Source organism: Pecten maximus, chromosome 4, assembly GCF_902652985.1.
Source record: "Pecten maximus chromosome 4, xPecMax1.1, whole genome shotgun sequence".
Taxonomy (NCBI): Eukaryota; Metazoa; Mollusca; class Bivalvia; order Pectinida; family Pectinidae; genus Pecten; species Pecten maximus.
Genome location: NC_047018.1, coordinates 28,263,183 through 28,280,676, shown reverse-complemented (window position 1 = coordinate 28,280,676; position 17,494 = coordinate 28,263,183). Strand labels below are relative to the sequence as shown.

At 36.9% G+C, this 17,494-nt stretch overlaps 1 protein-coding gene across 1 annotated transcript in view; it reads left to right on the top strand.

Annotated features, from left to right (window-relative positions):
* The first annotated feature begins 767 nt into the window (after nt 1-767).
* Nucleotides 768-17,494, top strand: part of LOC117325713 (prostaglandin E2 receptor EP4 subtype-like) — a 57,255-nt gene continuing 40,528 nt past the window's right edge. The window contains exon 1 of the mRNA XM_033882140.1: nt 768-864. The gene's annotated coding sequence lies outside the window, so the exon portion shown is untranslated. The remainder of the gene's footprint in view (nt 865-17,494) is intronic.

Below are 17,494 nucleotides of genomic sequence, written 5' to 3'. Positions count from 1 at the left end.
AAAATCAGCCAATGACTTGACCCCGTGTACATGTCTCGTGAAAATGAGCCAATGTCTTGACCCCGTGTATATGTCTCGTGAAAATGAGCCAATGTCTTGACCCCGTGTACATGACTCATTAAAATGAGCCAATGCCTTTACCCCATGTACACGTCTCGTTAAAATGAGCCAATGCCTTTACCCCATGTACACGTCTCGTTAAAATGAGCCAATGCCTTTACCCCATGTACACGTCTCGTTAAAATGAGCCAATGCCTTTACCCCATGTACACGTCTCGTTAAAATGAGCCAATGCCTTTACCCCATGTACACGTCTCGTTAAAATGAGACACCATCACGAGAACAGCTTCGACATAGTTGATCACACATTACACCATCATCGATTTTACATACCCGTCTCGGTTGCTCCTAAAACATTTATCTAATATTCGCTACAAAACCTCGACCTACATAACAAAATAAGATTATATGGACTATGTAAGCGCCTACAAAAATCGGAATTAACTAATTCTTCTTCAAACACAGCGAGTTCTGAGTCAATAGTTCATATCTCTTTGGGTAAACATTCTGGTAGTTCTATGTTATAGAGAATGTCGTAACTGGTGGGACGTCACATCACCACCGAGAGGACAGGGAACATGGAAATGCCTTTTTCTGTTGATATCAATGGATAGTTTTTAAATGGCTGTCCCTGTCCTGTTATGTTTTAGGATGTAAGATCAATCAATGAAGAGTGGAATGATGGAGTTTTGAACAGAGATAAGTACTTAGACGAGAACCTCCTTATATTTAATGTTTTAATAGTGTAACTCTGAGAATTCACGCCAGGAGCATAAGTGGACTACACGGCATGCCAAAATGATGGTAAGTTTTGTTGTTTTGTTTGATTGGATTGAAATCAAGTTTACACAGGGGCTGTGAGTGTTATCGTATTTCCTGTGATAACAGCCTGGTGTCCTGTTTACTGTCGGATTAATATCTGTAAACATTGACATACTGTAATTGACAACACGACACTGGGCCGGGCGTTATTAGTACATTCTCACTAACATGAGCCACCGTCATTAATATAGATCTTCTTAGACAATAGCTCTAATCTGATAAGATAATATCTTATTGAATTATTTTAATACATTTTGAGATATCAGCAATAACACTTAAGATCGCGATAAAATGTAATAAATTTACATCCACATTCTATAGGGGAAAGGTGCTCAATAACAAACGCAGATCTTTTTTTTCTTGAAATCAAAAGAAATACGGGTAGTGAATATACGTTATTATATTGAAATGTGGTCCACTTCTGAGTGTCTTTCGTGTAGTACTTTAAATATATCATTATGTGAAACAGGCATTTTACTCTCACTTTACATCGATCATTATGTGTAACAGACATTTTACTCTCACTTCAAATATATCAGTATGTGTAACAGACATTTTACACTCACTTTAAATATATCATTATGTGTAACAGACATTTAACTCTCACTTTAAATATATCATTATTTGTTACAAATATTTTACTCTCACTTTACGCCTACGTTTCTGTGTAGCAGACATTTTACTCTCATACTTGCGAGCAAACCTTTTACGTTCAAGGCCTGAAACTAAGAGAAAACATTTAACATAAATTCATTGAGGCAAACGTTTCACATATGTTACAGAAGAAACGTTTGCACGGATGAGTTGTAAATAGTTTAGGTAACCGCTACTTTTTTTTAAATTTGTAAATGAGAGAACTTCTATACAATTTACTGATAGGTAATGTTGTATCCGTTTGTGATTGAGGACAGATCTTCCATGAAATATCACCTGTATAATGTAATATCTTTTTATACCTATACGACATTTTGTTATTAAGGAAGTACTTTTACAGGCCATTGTAAGACATGTATTCAAGGCATACGCTTTCACGATCTTGGCACTTTACATAATTCGATACAGTGTGTAAAACTTGTAAGTATGTAATGGCGTGTTACAAATGTATACGACATGTTAATGTGCTCAGAATAATTATGAACATGTAATGATGATTGTGCAAAAAATATACAAGATACTCGAACCTTTCAAAACGAACACTTGGATACACTGTAGCGCCAGAGCCAAATTGAATCCTACTACGCCATACAGCTGTTTCGTCCTTCTAAGACTCGTCAGTGATCTACGTGAGGCGAACAAAATCGCAAAAAAGGCCGAGAGAAATGGAGAAAAAAACACCTCCGGATGGTGATTTAGGGTGTTATATTATATCTGTTTCTATTTAGTTTGTATCATGAACAGGCCTTTGAACCACATGTAAATATTGATTGCAGACCCTTTACATTTATATAAATCTGGTGTCGGGTGCCTTTTGCGACAAGTAATTGTATTCTATTTATGGAATGCAATTTTGTGCAGAGGTCCTTCAAGATATGGCAAAAATATGGCAGTTTGTAGCAGTCCTTTTTCTTTTAAATTGAGTAACATCTTTTCATGATGATAGTTTAATATCTTACGTTTCCCGGCATATTACTATACGTCAGCAGGGCTTTCCGTACTAATGTATTATTCCTTAGCATGTAAGGAAAGTACTTTGAAGTAAATGCGTGATAAGACATGGAGTTTGTGTTACGAACTAGGACAAAACATCTATATAAATTGTTTATATATAAAACAGGGTAATCAGATACTGAAATGTGTAACTGTTCTTTGGTCCTTCAATACTGGCGTTATTTGAAAATGAAAGATGTCGAATCTTAAAAAGAAAGTCATCAAATGACATTAAAAGTATCAAACAATACAAGATCACCCGATGTCGTAGATACTGATCATATACTATACAATACATATCATTTCAATATACTTACTTGGTCAGAAACAATTGTAGAACAATTTCTATTCTCATAACAAACAAACTTTGGATGTGCTTTTATTTTGGTGGCTTTATTGATTAAATTACAGCAATGCAATATTTTGATTTGATAAAAGTTACATTCTTAACAATAAAGTAATTATTACAATCAGTTTATCAAACCATCCTTGAGTAATGGTCAAGGTTAGTGACACATAGAGTGTGTGGACGGTTACTTTCACCTTCAGAACCGCGGGTGAATATGCGTGGTTCGACGTTCCCAACTCATGCCCGTTTGTATTTCTCGAGGAGCTGAGAAACGGGACGGTCTGTGTTGTCGTAGTTGTGTCCTTGGGCAGGACACTCAACCCTAATTAATCTGGATGGCATCCGACGGATCTACTGTATATTGTTCAATGAAGAAGTCACCAACTACAAACTACCATTAACCGTAGCTCAAGGGGCGATAAACCCAGCAGACAGACTAATAAACAACCAAACAGTCGAGGATACTTCTCAGGAATCACTACGCCTTTTCACTTTTTTAGGATTGCCATTCCAAACGCTATCATAATCGATTATATAAAACCAAGATTTTTGTTTCTTATAGGAATCATTCAAAGTAGTAATGATATCTAAAAACTATGACCAAATGAGATGTTTACAACGGGACATTAGAAAGTGTATGGGGATAATACAACAAGGTGTTAGGATAAGTGTTAGGATTTAACAATGATCCACGTCCTGTAAAGCTATGTCAAACTCAAGTAATGTAACGTTTTCAAAATTGACGATAGTTGCAGCGACAATGACAACACAAGGACTTTTTAACACACTGAATATCATGTCACATAAAATAAACTATAACAATTCCCTAAAGTCTGTATCGGCCTATCAGCACGCGACACGACCCACCGTATTATAGGTTTCCCCAGCATCAGGTGATATCAGAGACGTATATACCAGATATACAAGTCTCTGGTGATATCAATCACGGCAATGATAAAAAAGACTTGAATGTTGAAAAAGCTTCACATATAGACAATGTCAGTTAGAAAAGAAAGCAAGAATGTTACTATCGAGAAAATGAAAACTCAATCTGATCAGACAGCTTGGTATTATCATAGAATCGTTTATGATGAAGAATTTGCTGATATAGTATGATGCCTTTGTTGATTACGTGATGATATAGTATGATGCCTTTGTTGATTACGTGATGATATAGTATGATGCCTTTGTTGATTACGTGATGATATAGTATGATGCCTTTGTTGATTACGTGATGAGATAGAGGTCAATGGTTAGAGAAGAGTTTGCCATAATTGTATGTACACGAGATTGATGCGCGCAATAATGGCTTGGTATTTGAAGACGTGACATCGATTTATCTAAATGTGCACTTGGCAGTGTGATATGAAAACAAAGCCAGTCAGCAAAGACAGATTGTTGTATTAGGTATTCACACTCAACAAGGACATTGACAACCAGGAAATAACGCATGTGTCCTGTCAAAAGCTGCTAAATCGTGCTTCATTTGATTTAATTTCATTATGATGCGATTCATATTAAAACACTTGTTATGTTTATTCGTAAGATTTTTAATAAAATTAACCTAACATTTACTATAAACCACACCATTTCTATCGAATATAAATCAGTATGTTCAATGTTGAAAAGTTTGACCCTTTTGACCTTAATGTACTATTACTGAGAACGTCGGCATCATCCGAGACCGCTGTGTTTGGAATGGAGTATGGTAGTGAACAGAACCGGAAAGTAAAACAGGGGTTCCTTAAAATCCGGATTCCACTGTTTCCACGTCTGGAGTAGGAATTCACAATACGACTCTGTACTCTTGACATAACAGTACAGATGTTACATTGTTTTAGGGGTTTAACGTCCTCGTAACAGTCAGGGTCATATGAGGATTGGTGTCAAGGTCACACCAACTGCCAGGGTCATATGAGGACGGGTGTCAAGGTCCCACCAACTGCCAGGGTCATATGAGGACGGGTGTCAAGGTCCCACCAACAGTCAGGGTCATATGAGGACGGGTGTCAAGGAGATACCAACTGCCAGGGTCATATGAGGACGGGTGTCAAGGTCCCACCAACAGTCAGGGTCATATGAGGACGGGTGTCAAGGAGATACCAACAGCCACGGTCATATGGGGACGGGTGTCAAGGAGACACCAGCAACCACGGTGATATGAGGACGGATGTCAAGGAGACACTAAGAGTAAGAATACAACACCAAATACAGAAAGACAGAGTAGTGAGGGAAAATGGAAAAGTAGTGAGGAAAAATGGAAAGCAATAAAAATGTTTGAGATATTTGGACAAGAGCCGTAGTCCGTATATAAAAATACTCAGGAGTTTATCGCGTTACAAGCTTTATCAAATTGATATACATATTGATAATGGCGGTCGGTGTGGTACACCTCGCCTTTCTGATCCTGTTATTAACGGTAAATTCTATACCCATTGGTGAATCAATAATTTCCAGATTATATCAGATTCGAAGTGCATTGTTTAAGCTCAGTAATTGTCATTCAAATAGGGAAGATTAAAGTGGAAAGCTGATGTATTTCTTGGTAGTCATGCATTTAAAGAATCTAGCAGCATACTAATCACAAGGTTAATACCAGAACGTGACAATACACGAGCACATATATTGATGTTCACGTGCCGGTAGTAATCTTATGGGTGGCTCACTGTACAAGACGCAATGGTGCGATTTGGCGCTATACCATACTATATAACTTGTGGCGAACATGGTAAAGCACCGATGGACGGAACGACACTGAAATGAACCATATTACAGGCCAGCAGCAGTAAATACGGTTTGCTATCCCTGATATCGCTACAAACAGTCACACTTCAAAACATTGTTTAGGGGGTAAACTATTTTTCAATCTTTTATCTGGTATATCATTACAGGCATATATTGAGGTTTTGCACAAGCTTGCTACATGTGGCAGAAAATGAGTTGGGATTCCTGAGGAGTATCATCGATGCTTCAGAGTTTTCGTTCTTTGCTTGTTTTGATTGCCGTGTTTATCGCCCCTTGGACATACAGGGTCATTTTGAGGCGGGGGTTTCCTTGTAGTAGTTGGTGACTACCTCTCTGAAAACGTTTGGGAGGCCTTTACGTTCTCTACAGAGAGCCGAAGTGAGCCTACGGAGTACGAGGGATGACGCCTTCTCAATGCTCAATGTTGTCGCTGAGTATTAATTTCAGTAGTGGAGTTTGTCTTGTGAGAAAACATATTACATTCATTTGTTTTATTAAGAAAGTTCTTCAATACTTGATAAGATTATTTATTATTCAAATGACTGTATTACCCTCGCAATCCTCATTAACACTCTGACGTCATCAAATGTAATATCGTCCTTTCAAAGTCACTGTCACAATGTAGATTAAAGCTACTGCGTATAGACTGTTTACAAAAAATGACGTCATTATAGGGTGGAACACACAAGTGACGTATTTATAACGTTTACACACGGTATATTTCGCGGAATCGCGAGAGTAGAACCTAATGTTTACATTCCTATGATAAGCAAATCCAACAGCACTTCTGGAGAAATGTTATCTTAACACATACTTCGTTGTGGTAAGTTTTACGTCAGGGAGGTAGATATTGAAAGGGCTTGTCATGTTGAATTTAGAAAATCATAGTTCAAACACGAGATTGTTATTCAAATACACATGTTTCTTAATGACAAATCTGAGTACTATGAACCAACTAATACCAAGCGTGGAAGATAACGAAACAAACCCGTGGCGCGTCTACCATTGACGGAAAACGCAGTTCCTGTTATCTAGATGAATATAATGCAATTCCATATTTATGATATTTATGACTATGTTTAATCTGAGCATTGAACTGCTTTCAGTTGGCAGTTATGAGCTGATAATGTCAACAGGACAAAGGCAGATACTAAAGCGTGCTTTGCCTTTGACCGGAAGCAGTTGAATTCTCATATTATCCCATGCGATTAAAAAAGTCAATATAATTAACGGAATGGCAGTTTTCTCGCCATTCTCGGCTGTGGGCCAGTTAATAGTTCAACCATGTTGTTCCGCGTAAAAATAGTGCGTAAGAGAATAAAAAAAACCAGACAAGAATGACAAATGTAATACATATATTTAATATAAATTAACATTATGAAAATACAAAATAGAAACTGTCCCTCTACTTTCTCAAAAGGTAAATGTGTATTCGATATATTTTCCGCAACTATGTCATTCTTCACTTGGCATATCATAAATGGGCCGGTTGGCAGTTTATGAGATGATAATGCACAACTACTTTTGGTAAGGTTATATATTGACAATGTCATAGAGTGGTAAATATATTTGATGTAAACATTCAGGACCTTTAATGCAGTAAATATTATATCGACATTGACCTTATCAAGGGTCCACAATTGTTAAATGTTTGTCTCGGTAAGTTTTTGATATAATTTTGTGTTTTTGTATATAACACGTGTAAGGGCTATCTTCCTGTCACTACTTAAAACATTCAACACATCCGGACATGTACCGAATACCACCGAAGGTCCAATTTATCTTCACCACACTGGAATGTAGGTCCTTGAATCTATATCTATTTCGGACAGAAAAAAGAAACAACTTAGGGGCAGAATGATAAAAATCCCGAGGAGGGGTGTTTATGAATCAATGTGTTCTCAAATAGACCTAGTGTTCTCATAGGGAATCCATACGAATTAGGAGTGGGCAGTGCTCCTTTCTCTGTTAATCTATAAAAGAGATTACGTCTTATTAAATTCCAAATATAGAATTCTACTAGAAATCATCAATATTATACCCTGATAGACTCGTTAGGTTACTCCAGAAAGACACACCGTTTACTAAAATCAGTGATACCGACACTTCTTCACTGTCGCATTAATACGTGAACACATCTGACCTTGATGATATCCCAAAAGACAAATAACTTTATACTGTTAGTTAATACATCTGCATTCCACTTGTTCATTTAAAACTCCCATATTTGAAAGTGCGTCTAAGGATCAGATTTAAACATTGTCCATTGTTTAACACAAACAATGCACTTAAAATCTGATATATTCTGGAATTATTGATTCATCAATGGGTATAGAATTTACCGTTAATAACAGGACCAGAAAGGCGAGGTGTACCACACAGGCCGTCATTATCAATATGTATATCAATTTGATTAAACTTGAAATGAGATATACCAGACTAGTGTAGGCTTTTTTTTATTTAATAAACTTATTCGCTTTTCCAAATATTTAAAACATTTTTCTTGCTGACGTCGATGTGCTCAAAATACATAAGTGTTTTTTTAAACGTCAAATTCACGTATCACTGTTTTACGTAGTGAAATAGGGTTGACTTTGGTTTATTTTGCTTACCGTCCTTCCAACAGCCAGCGTCATTTAAAGACGTTCCAGGTTTTGGAGGTGGAGGAAAGCCGGAGTACCCGGAGAAAACCCGGCCTTCGGTAGGAACCAGGCAACTGATATAGTGTGTTCTGTACACTCTGATTGGTTATCTCTAGTATAGTGTACTATGTACACTCTGATTGGTTATCTCTAGTATAGTGTGTTCTGTACACTCTGATTGGTTATCTCTAGTATAGTGTGTTCTGTACACTCTGATTGGTTGTCTCTAGTATAGTGTGTTCTGTACACTCTGATTGGTTATCTCTAGTATAGTGTGTTCTGTACACTCTGATTGGTTATCTCTAGTATAGTGTGTTCTGTACACTCTGATTGGTTATCTCTAGTATAGTGTGTTCTGTACACTCTGATTGGTTATCTCTAGTATAGTGTGTTCTGTACACTCTGATTGGTTATCTCTAGTATAGTGTACTATGTACACTCTGATTGGTTATCTCTAGTATAGTGTGTTCTGTACACTCTGATTGGTTATCTCTAGTATAGTGTACTCTGTACACTCTGATTGGTTATCTCTAGTATAGTGTGTTCTGTACACTCTGATTGGTTATCTCTAGTATAGTGTGTTCTGTACACTCTGATTGGTTATCTCTAGTATAGTGTACTTCTGTACACTCTGATTGGTTATCTCTAGTATAGTGTGTTCTGTACACTCTGATTGGTTATCTCTAGTATAGTGTGTTCTGTACACTCTGATTGGTTATCTCTAGTATAGTGTGTTCTGTACACTCTGATTGGTTATCTCTAGTATAGTGTGTTCTGTACACTCTGATTGGTTATCTCTAGTATAGTGTGTTCTGTACACTCTGATTGGTTATCTCTAGTATAGTGTGTTCTGTACACTCTGATTGGTTATCTCTAGTATAGTGTGTTCTGTACACTCTGATTGGTTATCTCTAGTATAGTGTGTTCTGTACACTCTGATTGGTTATCTCTAGTATAGTGTGTTCTGTACACTCTGATTGGTTATCTCTAGTATAGTGTGTTCTGTACACTCTGATTGGTTATCTCTAGTATAGTGTGTTCTGTACACTCTGATTGGTTATCTCTAGTATAGTGTGTTCTGTACACTCTGATTGGTTATCTCTAGTATAGTGTGTTCTGTACACTCTGATTGGTTATCTCTAGTATAGTGTGTTCTGTACACTCTGATTGGTTATCTCTAGTATAGTGTGTTCTGTACACTCTGATTGGTTATCTCTAGTATAGTGTGTTCTGTACACTCTGATTGGTTATCTCTAGTATAGTGTGTTCTGTACACTCTGATTGGTTATCTCTAGTATAGTGTACTCTGTACACTCTGATTGGTTATCTCTAGTATAGTGTGTTCTGTACACTCTGATTGGTTATCTCTAGTATAGTGTACTCTGTACACTCTGATTGGTTATCTCTAGTATAGTGTGTTCTGTACACTCTGATTGGTTATCTCTAGTATAGTGTGTTCTGTACACTCTGATTGGTTATCTCTAGTATAGTGTATTCTGTACACTCTGATTGGTTATCTCTAGTATAGTGTACTCTGTACACTCTGATTGGTTATCTCTAGTATAGTGTGTTCTGTACACTCTGATTGGTTATCTCTAGTATAGTGTACTCTGTACACTCTGATTGGTTATCTCTAGTATAGTGTGTTCTGTACACTCTGATTGGTTATCTCTAGTATAGTGTGTTCTGTACACTCTGATTGGTTATCTCTAGTATAGTGTGTTCTGTACACTCTGATTGGTTATCTCTAGTATAGTGTGTACTCTGTACACTCTGATTGGTTATCTCTAGTATAGTGTGTTCTGTACACTCTGATTGGTTATCTCTAGTATAGTGTACTCTGTACACTCTGATTGGTTATCTCTAGTATAGTGTGTTCTGTACACTCTGATTGGTTATCTCTAGTATAGTGTGTTCTGTACACTCTGATTGGTTATCTCTAGTATAGTGTTCTGTACACTCTGATTGGTTATCTCTAGTATAGTGTACTCTGTACACTCTGATTGGTTATCTCTAGTATAGTGTACTCTGTACACTCTGATTGGTTATCTCTAGTATAGTGTGTTCTGTACACTCTGATTGGTTATCTCTAGTATAGTGTGTTCTGTACACTCTGATTGGTTATCTCTAGTATAGTGTGTTCTGTACACTCTGATTGGTTATCTCTAGTATAGTGTACTCTGTACACTCTGATTGGTTATCTCTAGTATAGTGTGTTCTGTACACTCTGATTGGTTATCTCTAGTATAGTGTGTTCTGTACACTCTGATTGGTTATCTCTAGTATAGTGTGTTCTGTACACTCTGATTGGTTATCTCTAGTATAGTGTGTTCTGTACACTCTGATTGGTTATCTCTAGTATAGTGTGTTCTGTACACTCTGATTGGTTATCTCTAGTATAGTGTACTCTGTACACTCTGATTGGTTATCTCTAGTATAGTGTACTCTGTACACTCTGATTGGTTATCTCTAGTATAGTGTGTTCTGTACACTCTGATTGGTTATCTCTAGTATAGTGTGTTCTGTACACTCTGATTGGTTATCTCTAGTATAGTGTGTTCTGTACACTCTGATTGGTTATCTCTAGTATAGTGTGTTCTGTACACTCTGATTGGTTATCTCTAGTATAGTGTACTCTGTACACTCTGATTGGTTATCTCTAGTATAGTGTACTCTGTACACTCTGATTGGTTATCTCTAGTATAGTGTGTTCTGTACACTCTGATTGGTTATCTCTAGTATAGTGTGTTCTGTACACTCTGATTGGTTATCTCTAGTATAGTGTGTTCTGTACACTCTGATTGGTTATCTCTAGTATAGTGTACTCTGTACACTCTGATTGGTTATCTCTAGTATAGTGTACTCTGTACACTCTGATTGGTTATCTCTAGTATAGTGTACTCTGTACACTCTGATTGGTTATCTCTAGTATAGTGTGTACTCTGTACACTCTGATTGGTTATCTCTAGTATAGTGTGTTCTGTACACTCTGATTGGTTATCTCTAGTATAGTGTGTTCTGTACACTCTGATTGGTTATCTCTAGTATAGTGTGTTCTGTACACTCTGATTGGTTATCTCTAGTATAGTGTGTTCTGTACACTCTGATTGGTTATCTCTAGTATAGTGTTTCTGTACACTCTGATTGGTTATCTCTAGTATAGTGTGTTCTGTACACTCTGATTGGTTATCTCTAGTATAGTGTGTTCTGTACACTCTGATTGGTTATCTCTAGTATAGTGTGTTCTGTACACTCTGATTGGTTATCTCTAGTATAGTGTGTTCTGTACACTCTGATTGGTTATCTCTAGTATAGTGTGTTCTGTACACTCTGATTGGTTATCTCTAGTATAGTGTGTTCTGTACACTCTGATTGGTTATCTCTAGTATAGTGTGTTCTGTACACTCTGATTGGTTATCTCTAGTATAGTGTGTTCTGTACACTCTGATTGGTTGTCTCTAGTATAGTGTGTTCTGTACACTCTGATTGGTTATCTCTAGTATAGTGTGTTCTGTACACTCTGATTGGTTATCTCTAGTATAGTGTGTTCTGTACACTCTGATTGGTTATCTCTAGTATAGTGTGTTCTGTACACTCTGATTGGTTATCTCTAGTATAGTGTGTTCTGTACACTCTGATTGGTTATCTCTAGTATAGTGTGTTCTGTACACTCTGATTGGTTATCTCTAGTATAGTGTGTTCTGTACACTCTGATTGGTTATCTCTAGTATAGTGTGTTCTGTACACTCTGATTGGTTATCTCTAGTATAGTGTGTTCTGTACACTCTGATTGGTTATCTCTAGTATAGTGTGTTCTGTACACTCTGATTGGTTATCTCTAGTATAGTGTACTCTGTACACTCTGATTGGTTATCTCTAGTATAGTGTGTTCTGTACACTCTGATTGGTTATCTCTAGTATAGTGTGTTCTGTACACTCTGATTGGTTATCTCTAGTATAGTGTGTTCTGTACACTCTGATTGGTTATCTCTAGTATAGTGTGTTCTGTACACTCTGATTGGTTATCTCTAGTATAGTGTGTTCTGTACACTCTGATTGGTTATCTCTAGTATAGTGTGTTCTGTACACTCTGATTGGTTATCTCTAGTATAGTGTACTCTGTACACTCTGATTGGTTATCTCTAGTATAGTGTGTTCTGTACACTCTGATTGGTTATCTCTAGTATAGTGTGTTCTGTACACTCTGATTGGTTATCTCTAGTATAGTGTGTTCTGTACACTCTGATTGGTTATCTCTAGTATAGTGTGTTCTGTACACTCTGATTGGTTATCTCTAGTATAGTGTGTTCTGTACACTCTGATTGGTTATCTCTAGTATAGTGTGTTCTGTACACTCTGATTGGTTATCTCTAGTATAGTGTGTTCTGTACACTCTGATTGGTTATCTCTAGTATAGTGTGTTCTGTACACTCTGATTGGTTATCTCTAGTATAGTGTGTTCTGTACACTCTGATTGGTTATCTCTAGTATAGTGTGTTCTGTACACTCTGATTGGTTATCTCTAGTATAGTGTACTTCTGTACACTCTGATTGGTTATCTCTAGTATAGTGTACTCTGTACACTCTGATTGGTTATCTCTAGTATAGTGTGTTCTGTACACTCTGATTGGTTATCTCTAGTATAGTGTGTTCTGTACACTCTGATTGGTTATCTCTAGTATAGTGTGTTCTGTACACTCTGATTGGTTATCTCTAGTATAGTGTGTTCTGTACACTCTGATTGGTTATCTCTAGTATAGTGTACTCTGTACACTCTGATTGGTTATCTCTAGTATAGTGTGTTCTGTACACTCTGATTGGTTATCTCTAGTATAGTGTACTCTGTACACTCTGATTGGTTATCTCTAGTATAGTGTTCTGTACACTCTGATTGGTTATCTCTAGTATAGTGTGTTCTGTACACTCTGTTTGGTTATCTCTAGTATAGTGTGTTCTGTACACTCTGATTGGTTATCTCTAGTATAGTGTGTTCTGTACACTCTGATTGGTTATCTCTAGTATAGTGTGTTCTGTACACTCTGATTGGTTATCTCTAGTATAGTGTGTTCTGTACACTCTGATTGGTTATCTCTAGTATAGTGTGTTCTGTACACTCTGATTGGTTATCTCTAGTATAGTGTGTTCTGTACACTCTGATTGGTTATCTCTAGTATAGTGTGTTCTGTACACTCTGATTGGTTATCTCTAGTATAGTGTTCTGTACACTCTGATTGGTTATCTCTAGTATAGTGTGTTCTGTACACTCTGATTGGTTATCTCTAGTATAGTGTGTTCTGTACACTCTGATTGGTTATCTCTAGTATAGTGTGTTCTGTACACTCTGATTGGTTATCTCTAGTATAGTGTGTTCTGTACACTCTGATTGGTTATCTCTAGTATAGTGTGTTCTGTACACTCTGATTGGTTATCTCTAGTATAGTGTGTTCTGTACACTCTGATTGGTTATCTCTAGTATAGTGTACTCTGTACACTCTGATTGGTTATCTCTAGTATAGTGTGTTCTGTACACTCTGATTGGTTATCTCTAGTATAGTGTACTTCTGTACACTCTGATTGGTTATCTCTAGTATAGTGTGTTCTGTACACTCTGATTGGTTATCTCTAGTATAGTGTACTCTGTACACTCTGATTGGTTATCTCTAGTATAGTGTGTTCTGTACACTCTGATTGGTTATCTCTAGTATAGTGTGTTCTGTACACTCTGATTGGTTATCTCTAGTATAGTGTGTTCTGTACACTCTGATTGGTTATCTCTAGTATAGTGTGTTCTGTACACTCTGATTGGTTATCTCTAGTATAGTGTGTTCTGTACACTCTGATTGGTTATCTCTAGTATAGTGTGTTCTGTACACTCTGATTGGTTATCTCTAGTATAGTGTGTTCTGTACACTCTGATTGGTTATCTCTAGTATAGTGTACTCTGTACACTCTGATTGGTTATCTCTAGTATAGTGTGTTCTGTACACTCTGATTGGTTATCTCTAGTATAGTGTACTCTGTACACTCTGATTGGTTATCTCTAGTATAGTGTACTCTGTACACTCTGATTGGTTATCTCTAGTATAGTGTGTTCTGTACACTCTGATTGGTTATCTCTAGTATAGTGTACTCTGTACACTCTGATTGGTTATCTCTAGTATAGTGTACTCTGTACACTCTGATTGGTTATCTCTAGTATAGTGTACTCTGTACACTCTGATTGGTTATCTCTAGTATAGTGTGTTCTGTACACTCTGATTGGTTATCTCTAGTATAGTGTGTTCTGTACACTCTGATTGGTTATCTCTAGTATAGTGTGTTCTGTACACTCTGATTGGTTATCTCTAGTATAGTGTGTTCTGTACACTCTGATTGGTTATCTCTAGTATAGTGTGTACTCTGTACACTCTGATTGGTTATCTCTAGTATAGTGTACTCTGTACACTCTGATTGGTTATCTATAGTATAGAGTGTACTCTGTACACTCTGATTGGTTATCTCTAGTATAGTGTGTTCTGTACACTCTGATTGGTTATCTCTAGTATAGTGTGTTCTGTACACTCTGATTGGTTATCTCTAGTATAGTGTGTTCTGTACACTCTGATTGGTTATCTCTAGTATAGTGTGTTCTGTACACTCTGATTGGTTATCTCTAGTATAGTGTACTATGTACACTCTGATTGGTTATCTCTAGTATAGTGTACTCTGTACACTCTGATTGGTTATCTCTAGTATAGTGTGTTCTGTACACTCTGATTGGTTATCTCTAGTATAGTGTGTTCTGTACACTCTGATTGGTTATCTCTAGTATAGTGTGTTCTGTACACTCTGATTGGTTATCTCTAGTATAGTGTGTTCTGTACACTCTGATTGGTTATCTCTAGTATAGTGTGTTCTGTACACTCTGATTGGTTATCTCTAGTATAGTGTGTTCTGTACACTCTGATTGGTTATCTCTAGTATAGTGTGTTCTGTACACTCTGATTGGTTATCTCTAGTATAGTGTGTTCTGTACACTCTGATTGGTTATCTCTAGTATAGTGTGTTCTGTACACTCTGATTGGTTATCTCTAGTATAGTGTGTTCTGTACACTCTGATTGGTTATCTCTAGTATAGTGTACTCTGTACACTCTGATTGGTTATCTCTAGTATAGTGTACTCTGTACACTCTGATTGGTTATCTCTAGTATAGTGTGTTCTGTACACTCTGATTGGTTATCTCTAGTATAGTGTGTTCTGTACACTCTGATTGGTTATCTCTAGTATAGTGTGTTCTGTACACTCTGATTGGTTATCTCTAGTATAGTGTGTTCTGTACACTCTGATTGGTTATCTCTAGTATAGTGTGTTCTGTACACTCTGATTGGTTATCTCTAGTATAGTGTACTCTGTACACTCTGATTGGTTATCTCTAGTATAGTGTGTTCTGTACACTCTGATTGGTTATCTCTAGTATAGTGTGTTCTGTACACTCTGATTGGTTATCTCTAGTATAGTGTGTTCTGTACACTCTGATTGGTTATCTCTAGTATAGTGTGTTCTGTACACTCTGATTGGTTATCTCTAGTATAGTGTGTTCTGTACACTCTGATTGGTTATCTCTAGTATAGTGTGTTCTGTACACTCTGATTGGTTATCTCTAGTATAGTGTGTTCTGTACACTCTGATTGGTTATCTCTAGTATAGTGTGTTCTGTACACTCTGATTGGTTATCTCTAGTATAGTGTGTTCTGTACACTCTGATTGGTTATCTCTAGTATAGTGTGTTCTGTACACTCTGATTGGTTATCTCTAGTATAGAGTGTACTCTGTACACTCTGATTGGTTATCTCTAGTATAGTGTACTTCTGTACACTCTGATTGGTTATCTCTAGTATAGTGTGTTCTGTACACTCTGATTGGTTATCTCTAGTATAGTGTGTTCTGTACACTCTGATTGGTTATCTCTAGTATAGTGTGTTCTGTACACTCTGATTGGTTATCTCTAGTATAGTGTGTTCTGTACACTCTGATTGGTTATCTCTAGTATAGTGTGTTCTGTACACTCTGATTGGTTATCTCTAGTATAGTGTGTTCTGTACACTCTGATTGGTTATCTAGTATAGTGTACTCTGTACACTCTGATTGGTTATCTCTAGTATAGTGTACTCTGTACACTCTGATTGGTTATCTCTAGTATAGTGTGTTCTGTACACTCTGATTGGTTATCTCTAGTATAGTGTGTTCTGTACACTCTGATTGGTTATCTCTAGTATAGTGTACTATGTACACTCTGATTGGTTATCTCTAGTATAGTGTGTTCTGTACACTCTGATTGGTTATCTCTAGTATAGTGTGTTCTGTACACTCTGATTGGTTATCTCTAGTATAGTGTACTCTGTACACTCTGATTGGTTATCTCTAGTATAGTGTGTTCTGTACACTCTGATTGGTTATCTCTAGTATAGTGTGTTCTGTACACTCTGATTGGTTATCTCTAGTATAGTGTACTCTGTACACTCTGATTGGTTATCTCTAGTATAGTGTGTTCTGTACACTCTGATTGGTTATCTCTAGTATAGTGTGTTCTGTACACTCTGATTGGTTATCTCTAGTATAGTGTGTTCTGTACACTCTGATTGGTTATCTCTAGTATAGTGTACTCTGTACACTCTGATTGGTTATCTCTAGTATAGTGTGTTCTGTACACTCTGATTGGTTATCTCTAGTATAGTGTGTTCTGTACACTCTGATTGGTTATCTCTAGTATAGTGTGTTCTGTACACTCTGATTGGTTATCTCTAGTATAGTGTGTTCTGTACACTCTGATTGGTTATCTCTAGTATAGTGTACTCTGTACACTCTGATTGGTTATCTCTAGTATAGTGTACTCTGTACACTCTGATTGGTTATCTCTAGTATAGTGTACTCTGTACACTCTGATTGGTTATCTCTAGTATAGTGTGTTCTGTACACTCTGATTGGTTATCTCTAGTATAGTGTGTTCTGTACACTCTGATTGGTTATCTCTAGTATAGTGTACTCTGTACACTCTGATTGGTTATCTCTAGTATAGTGTGTTCTGTACACTCTGATTGGTTATCTCTAGTATAGTGTGTTCTGTACACTCTGATTGGTTATCTCTAGTATAGTGTGTTCTGTACACTCTGATTGGTTATCTCTAGTATAGTGTGTTCTGTACACTCTGATTGGTTATCTCTAGTATAGTGTGTTCTGTACACTCTGATT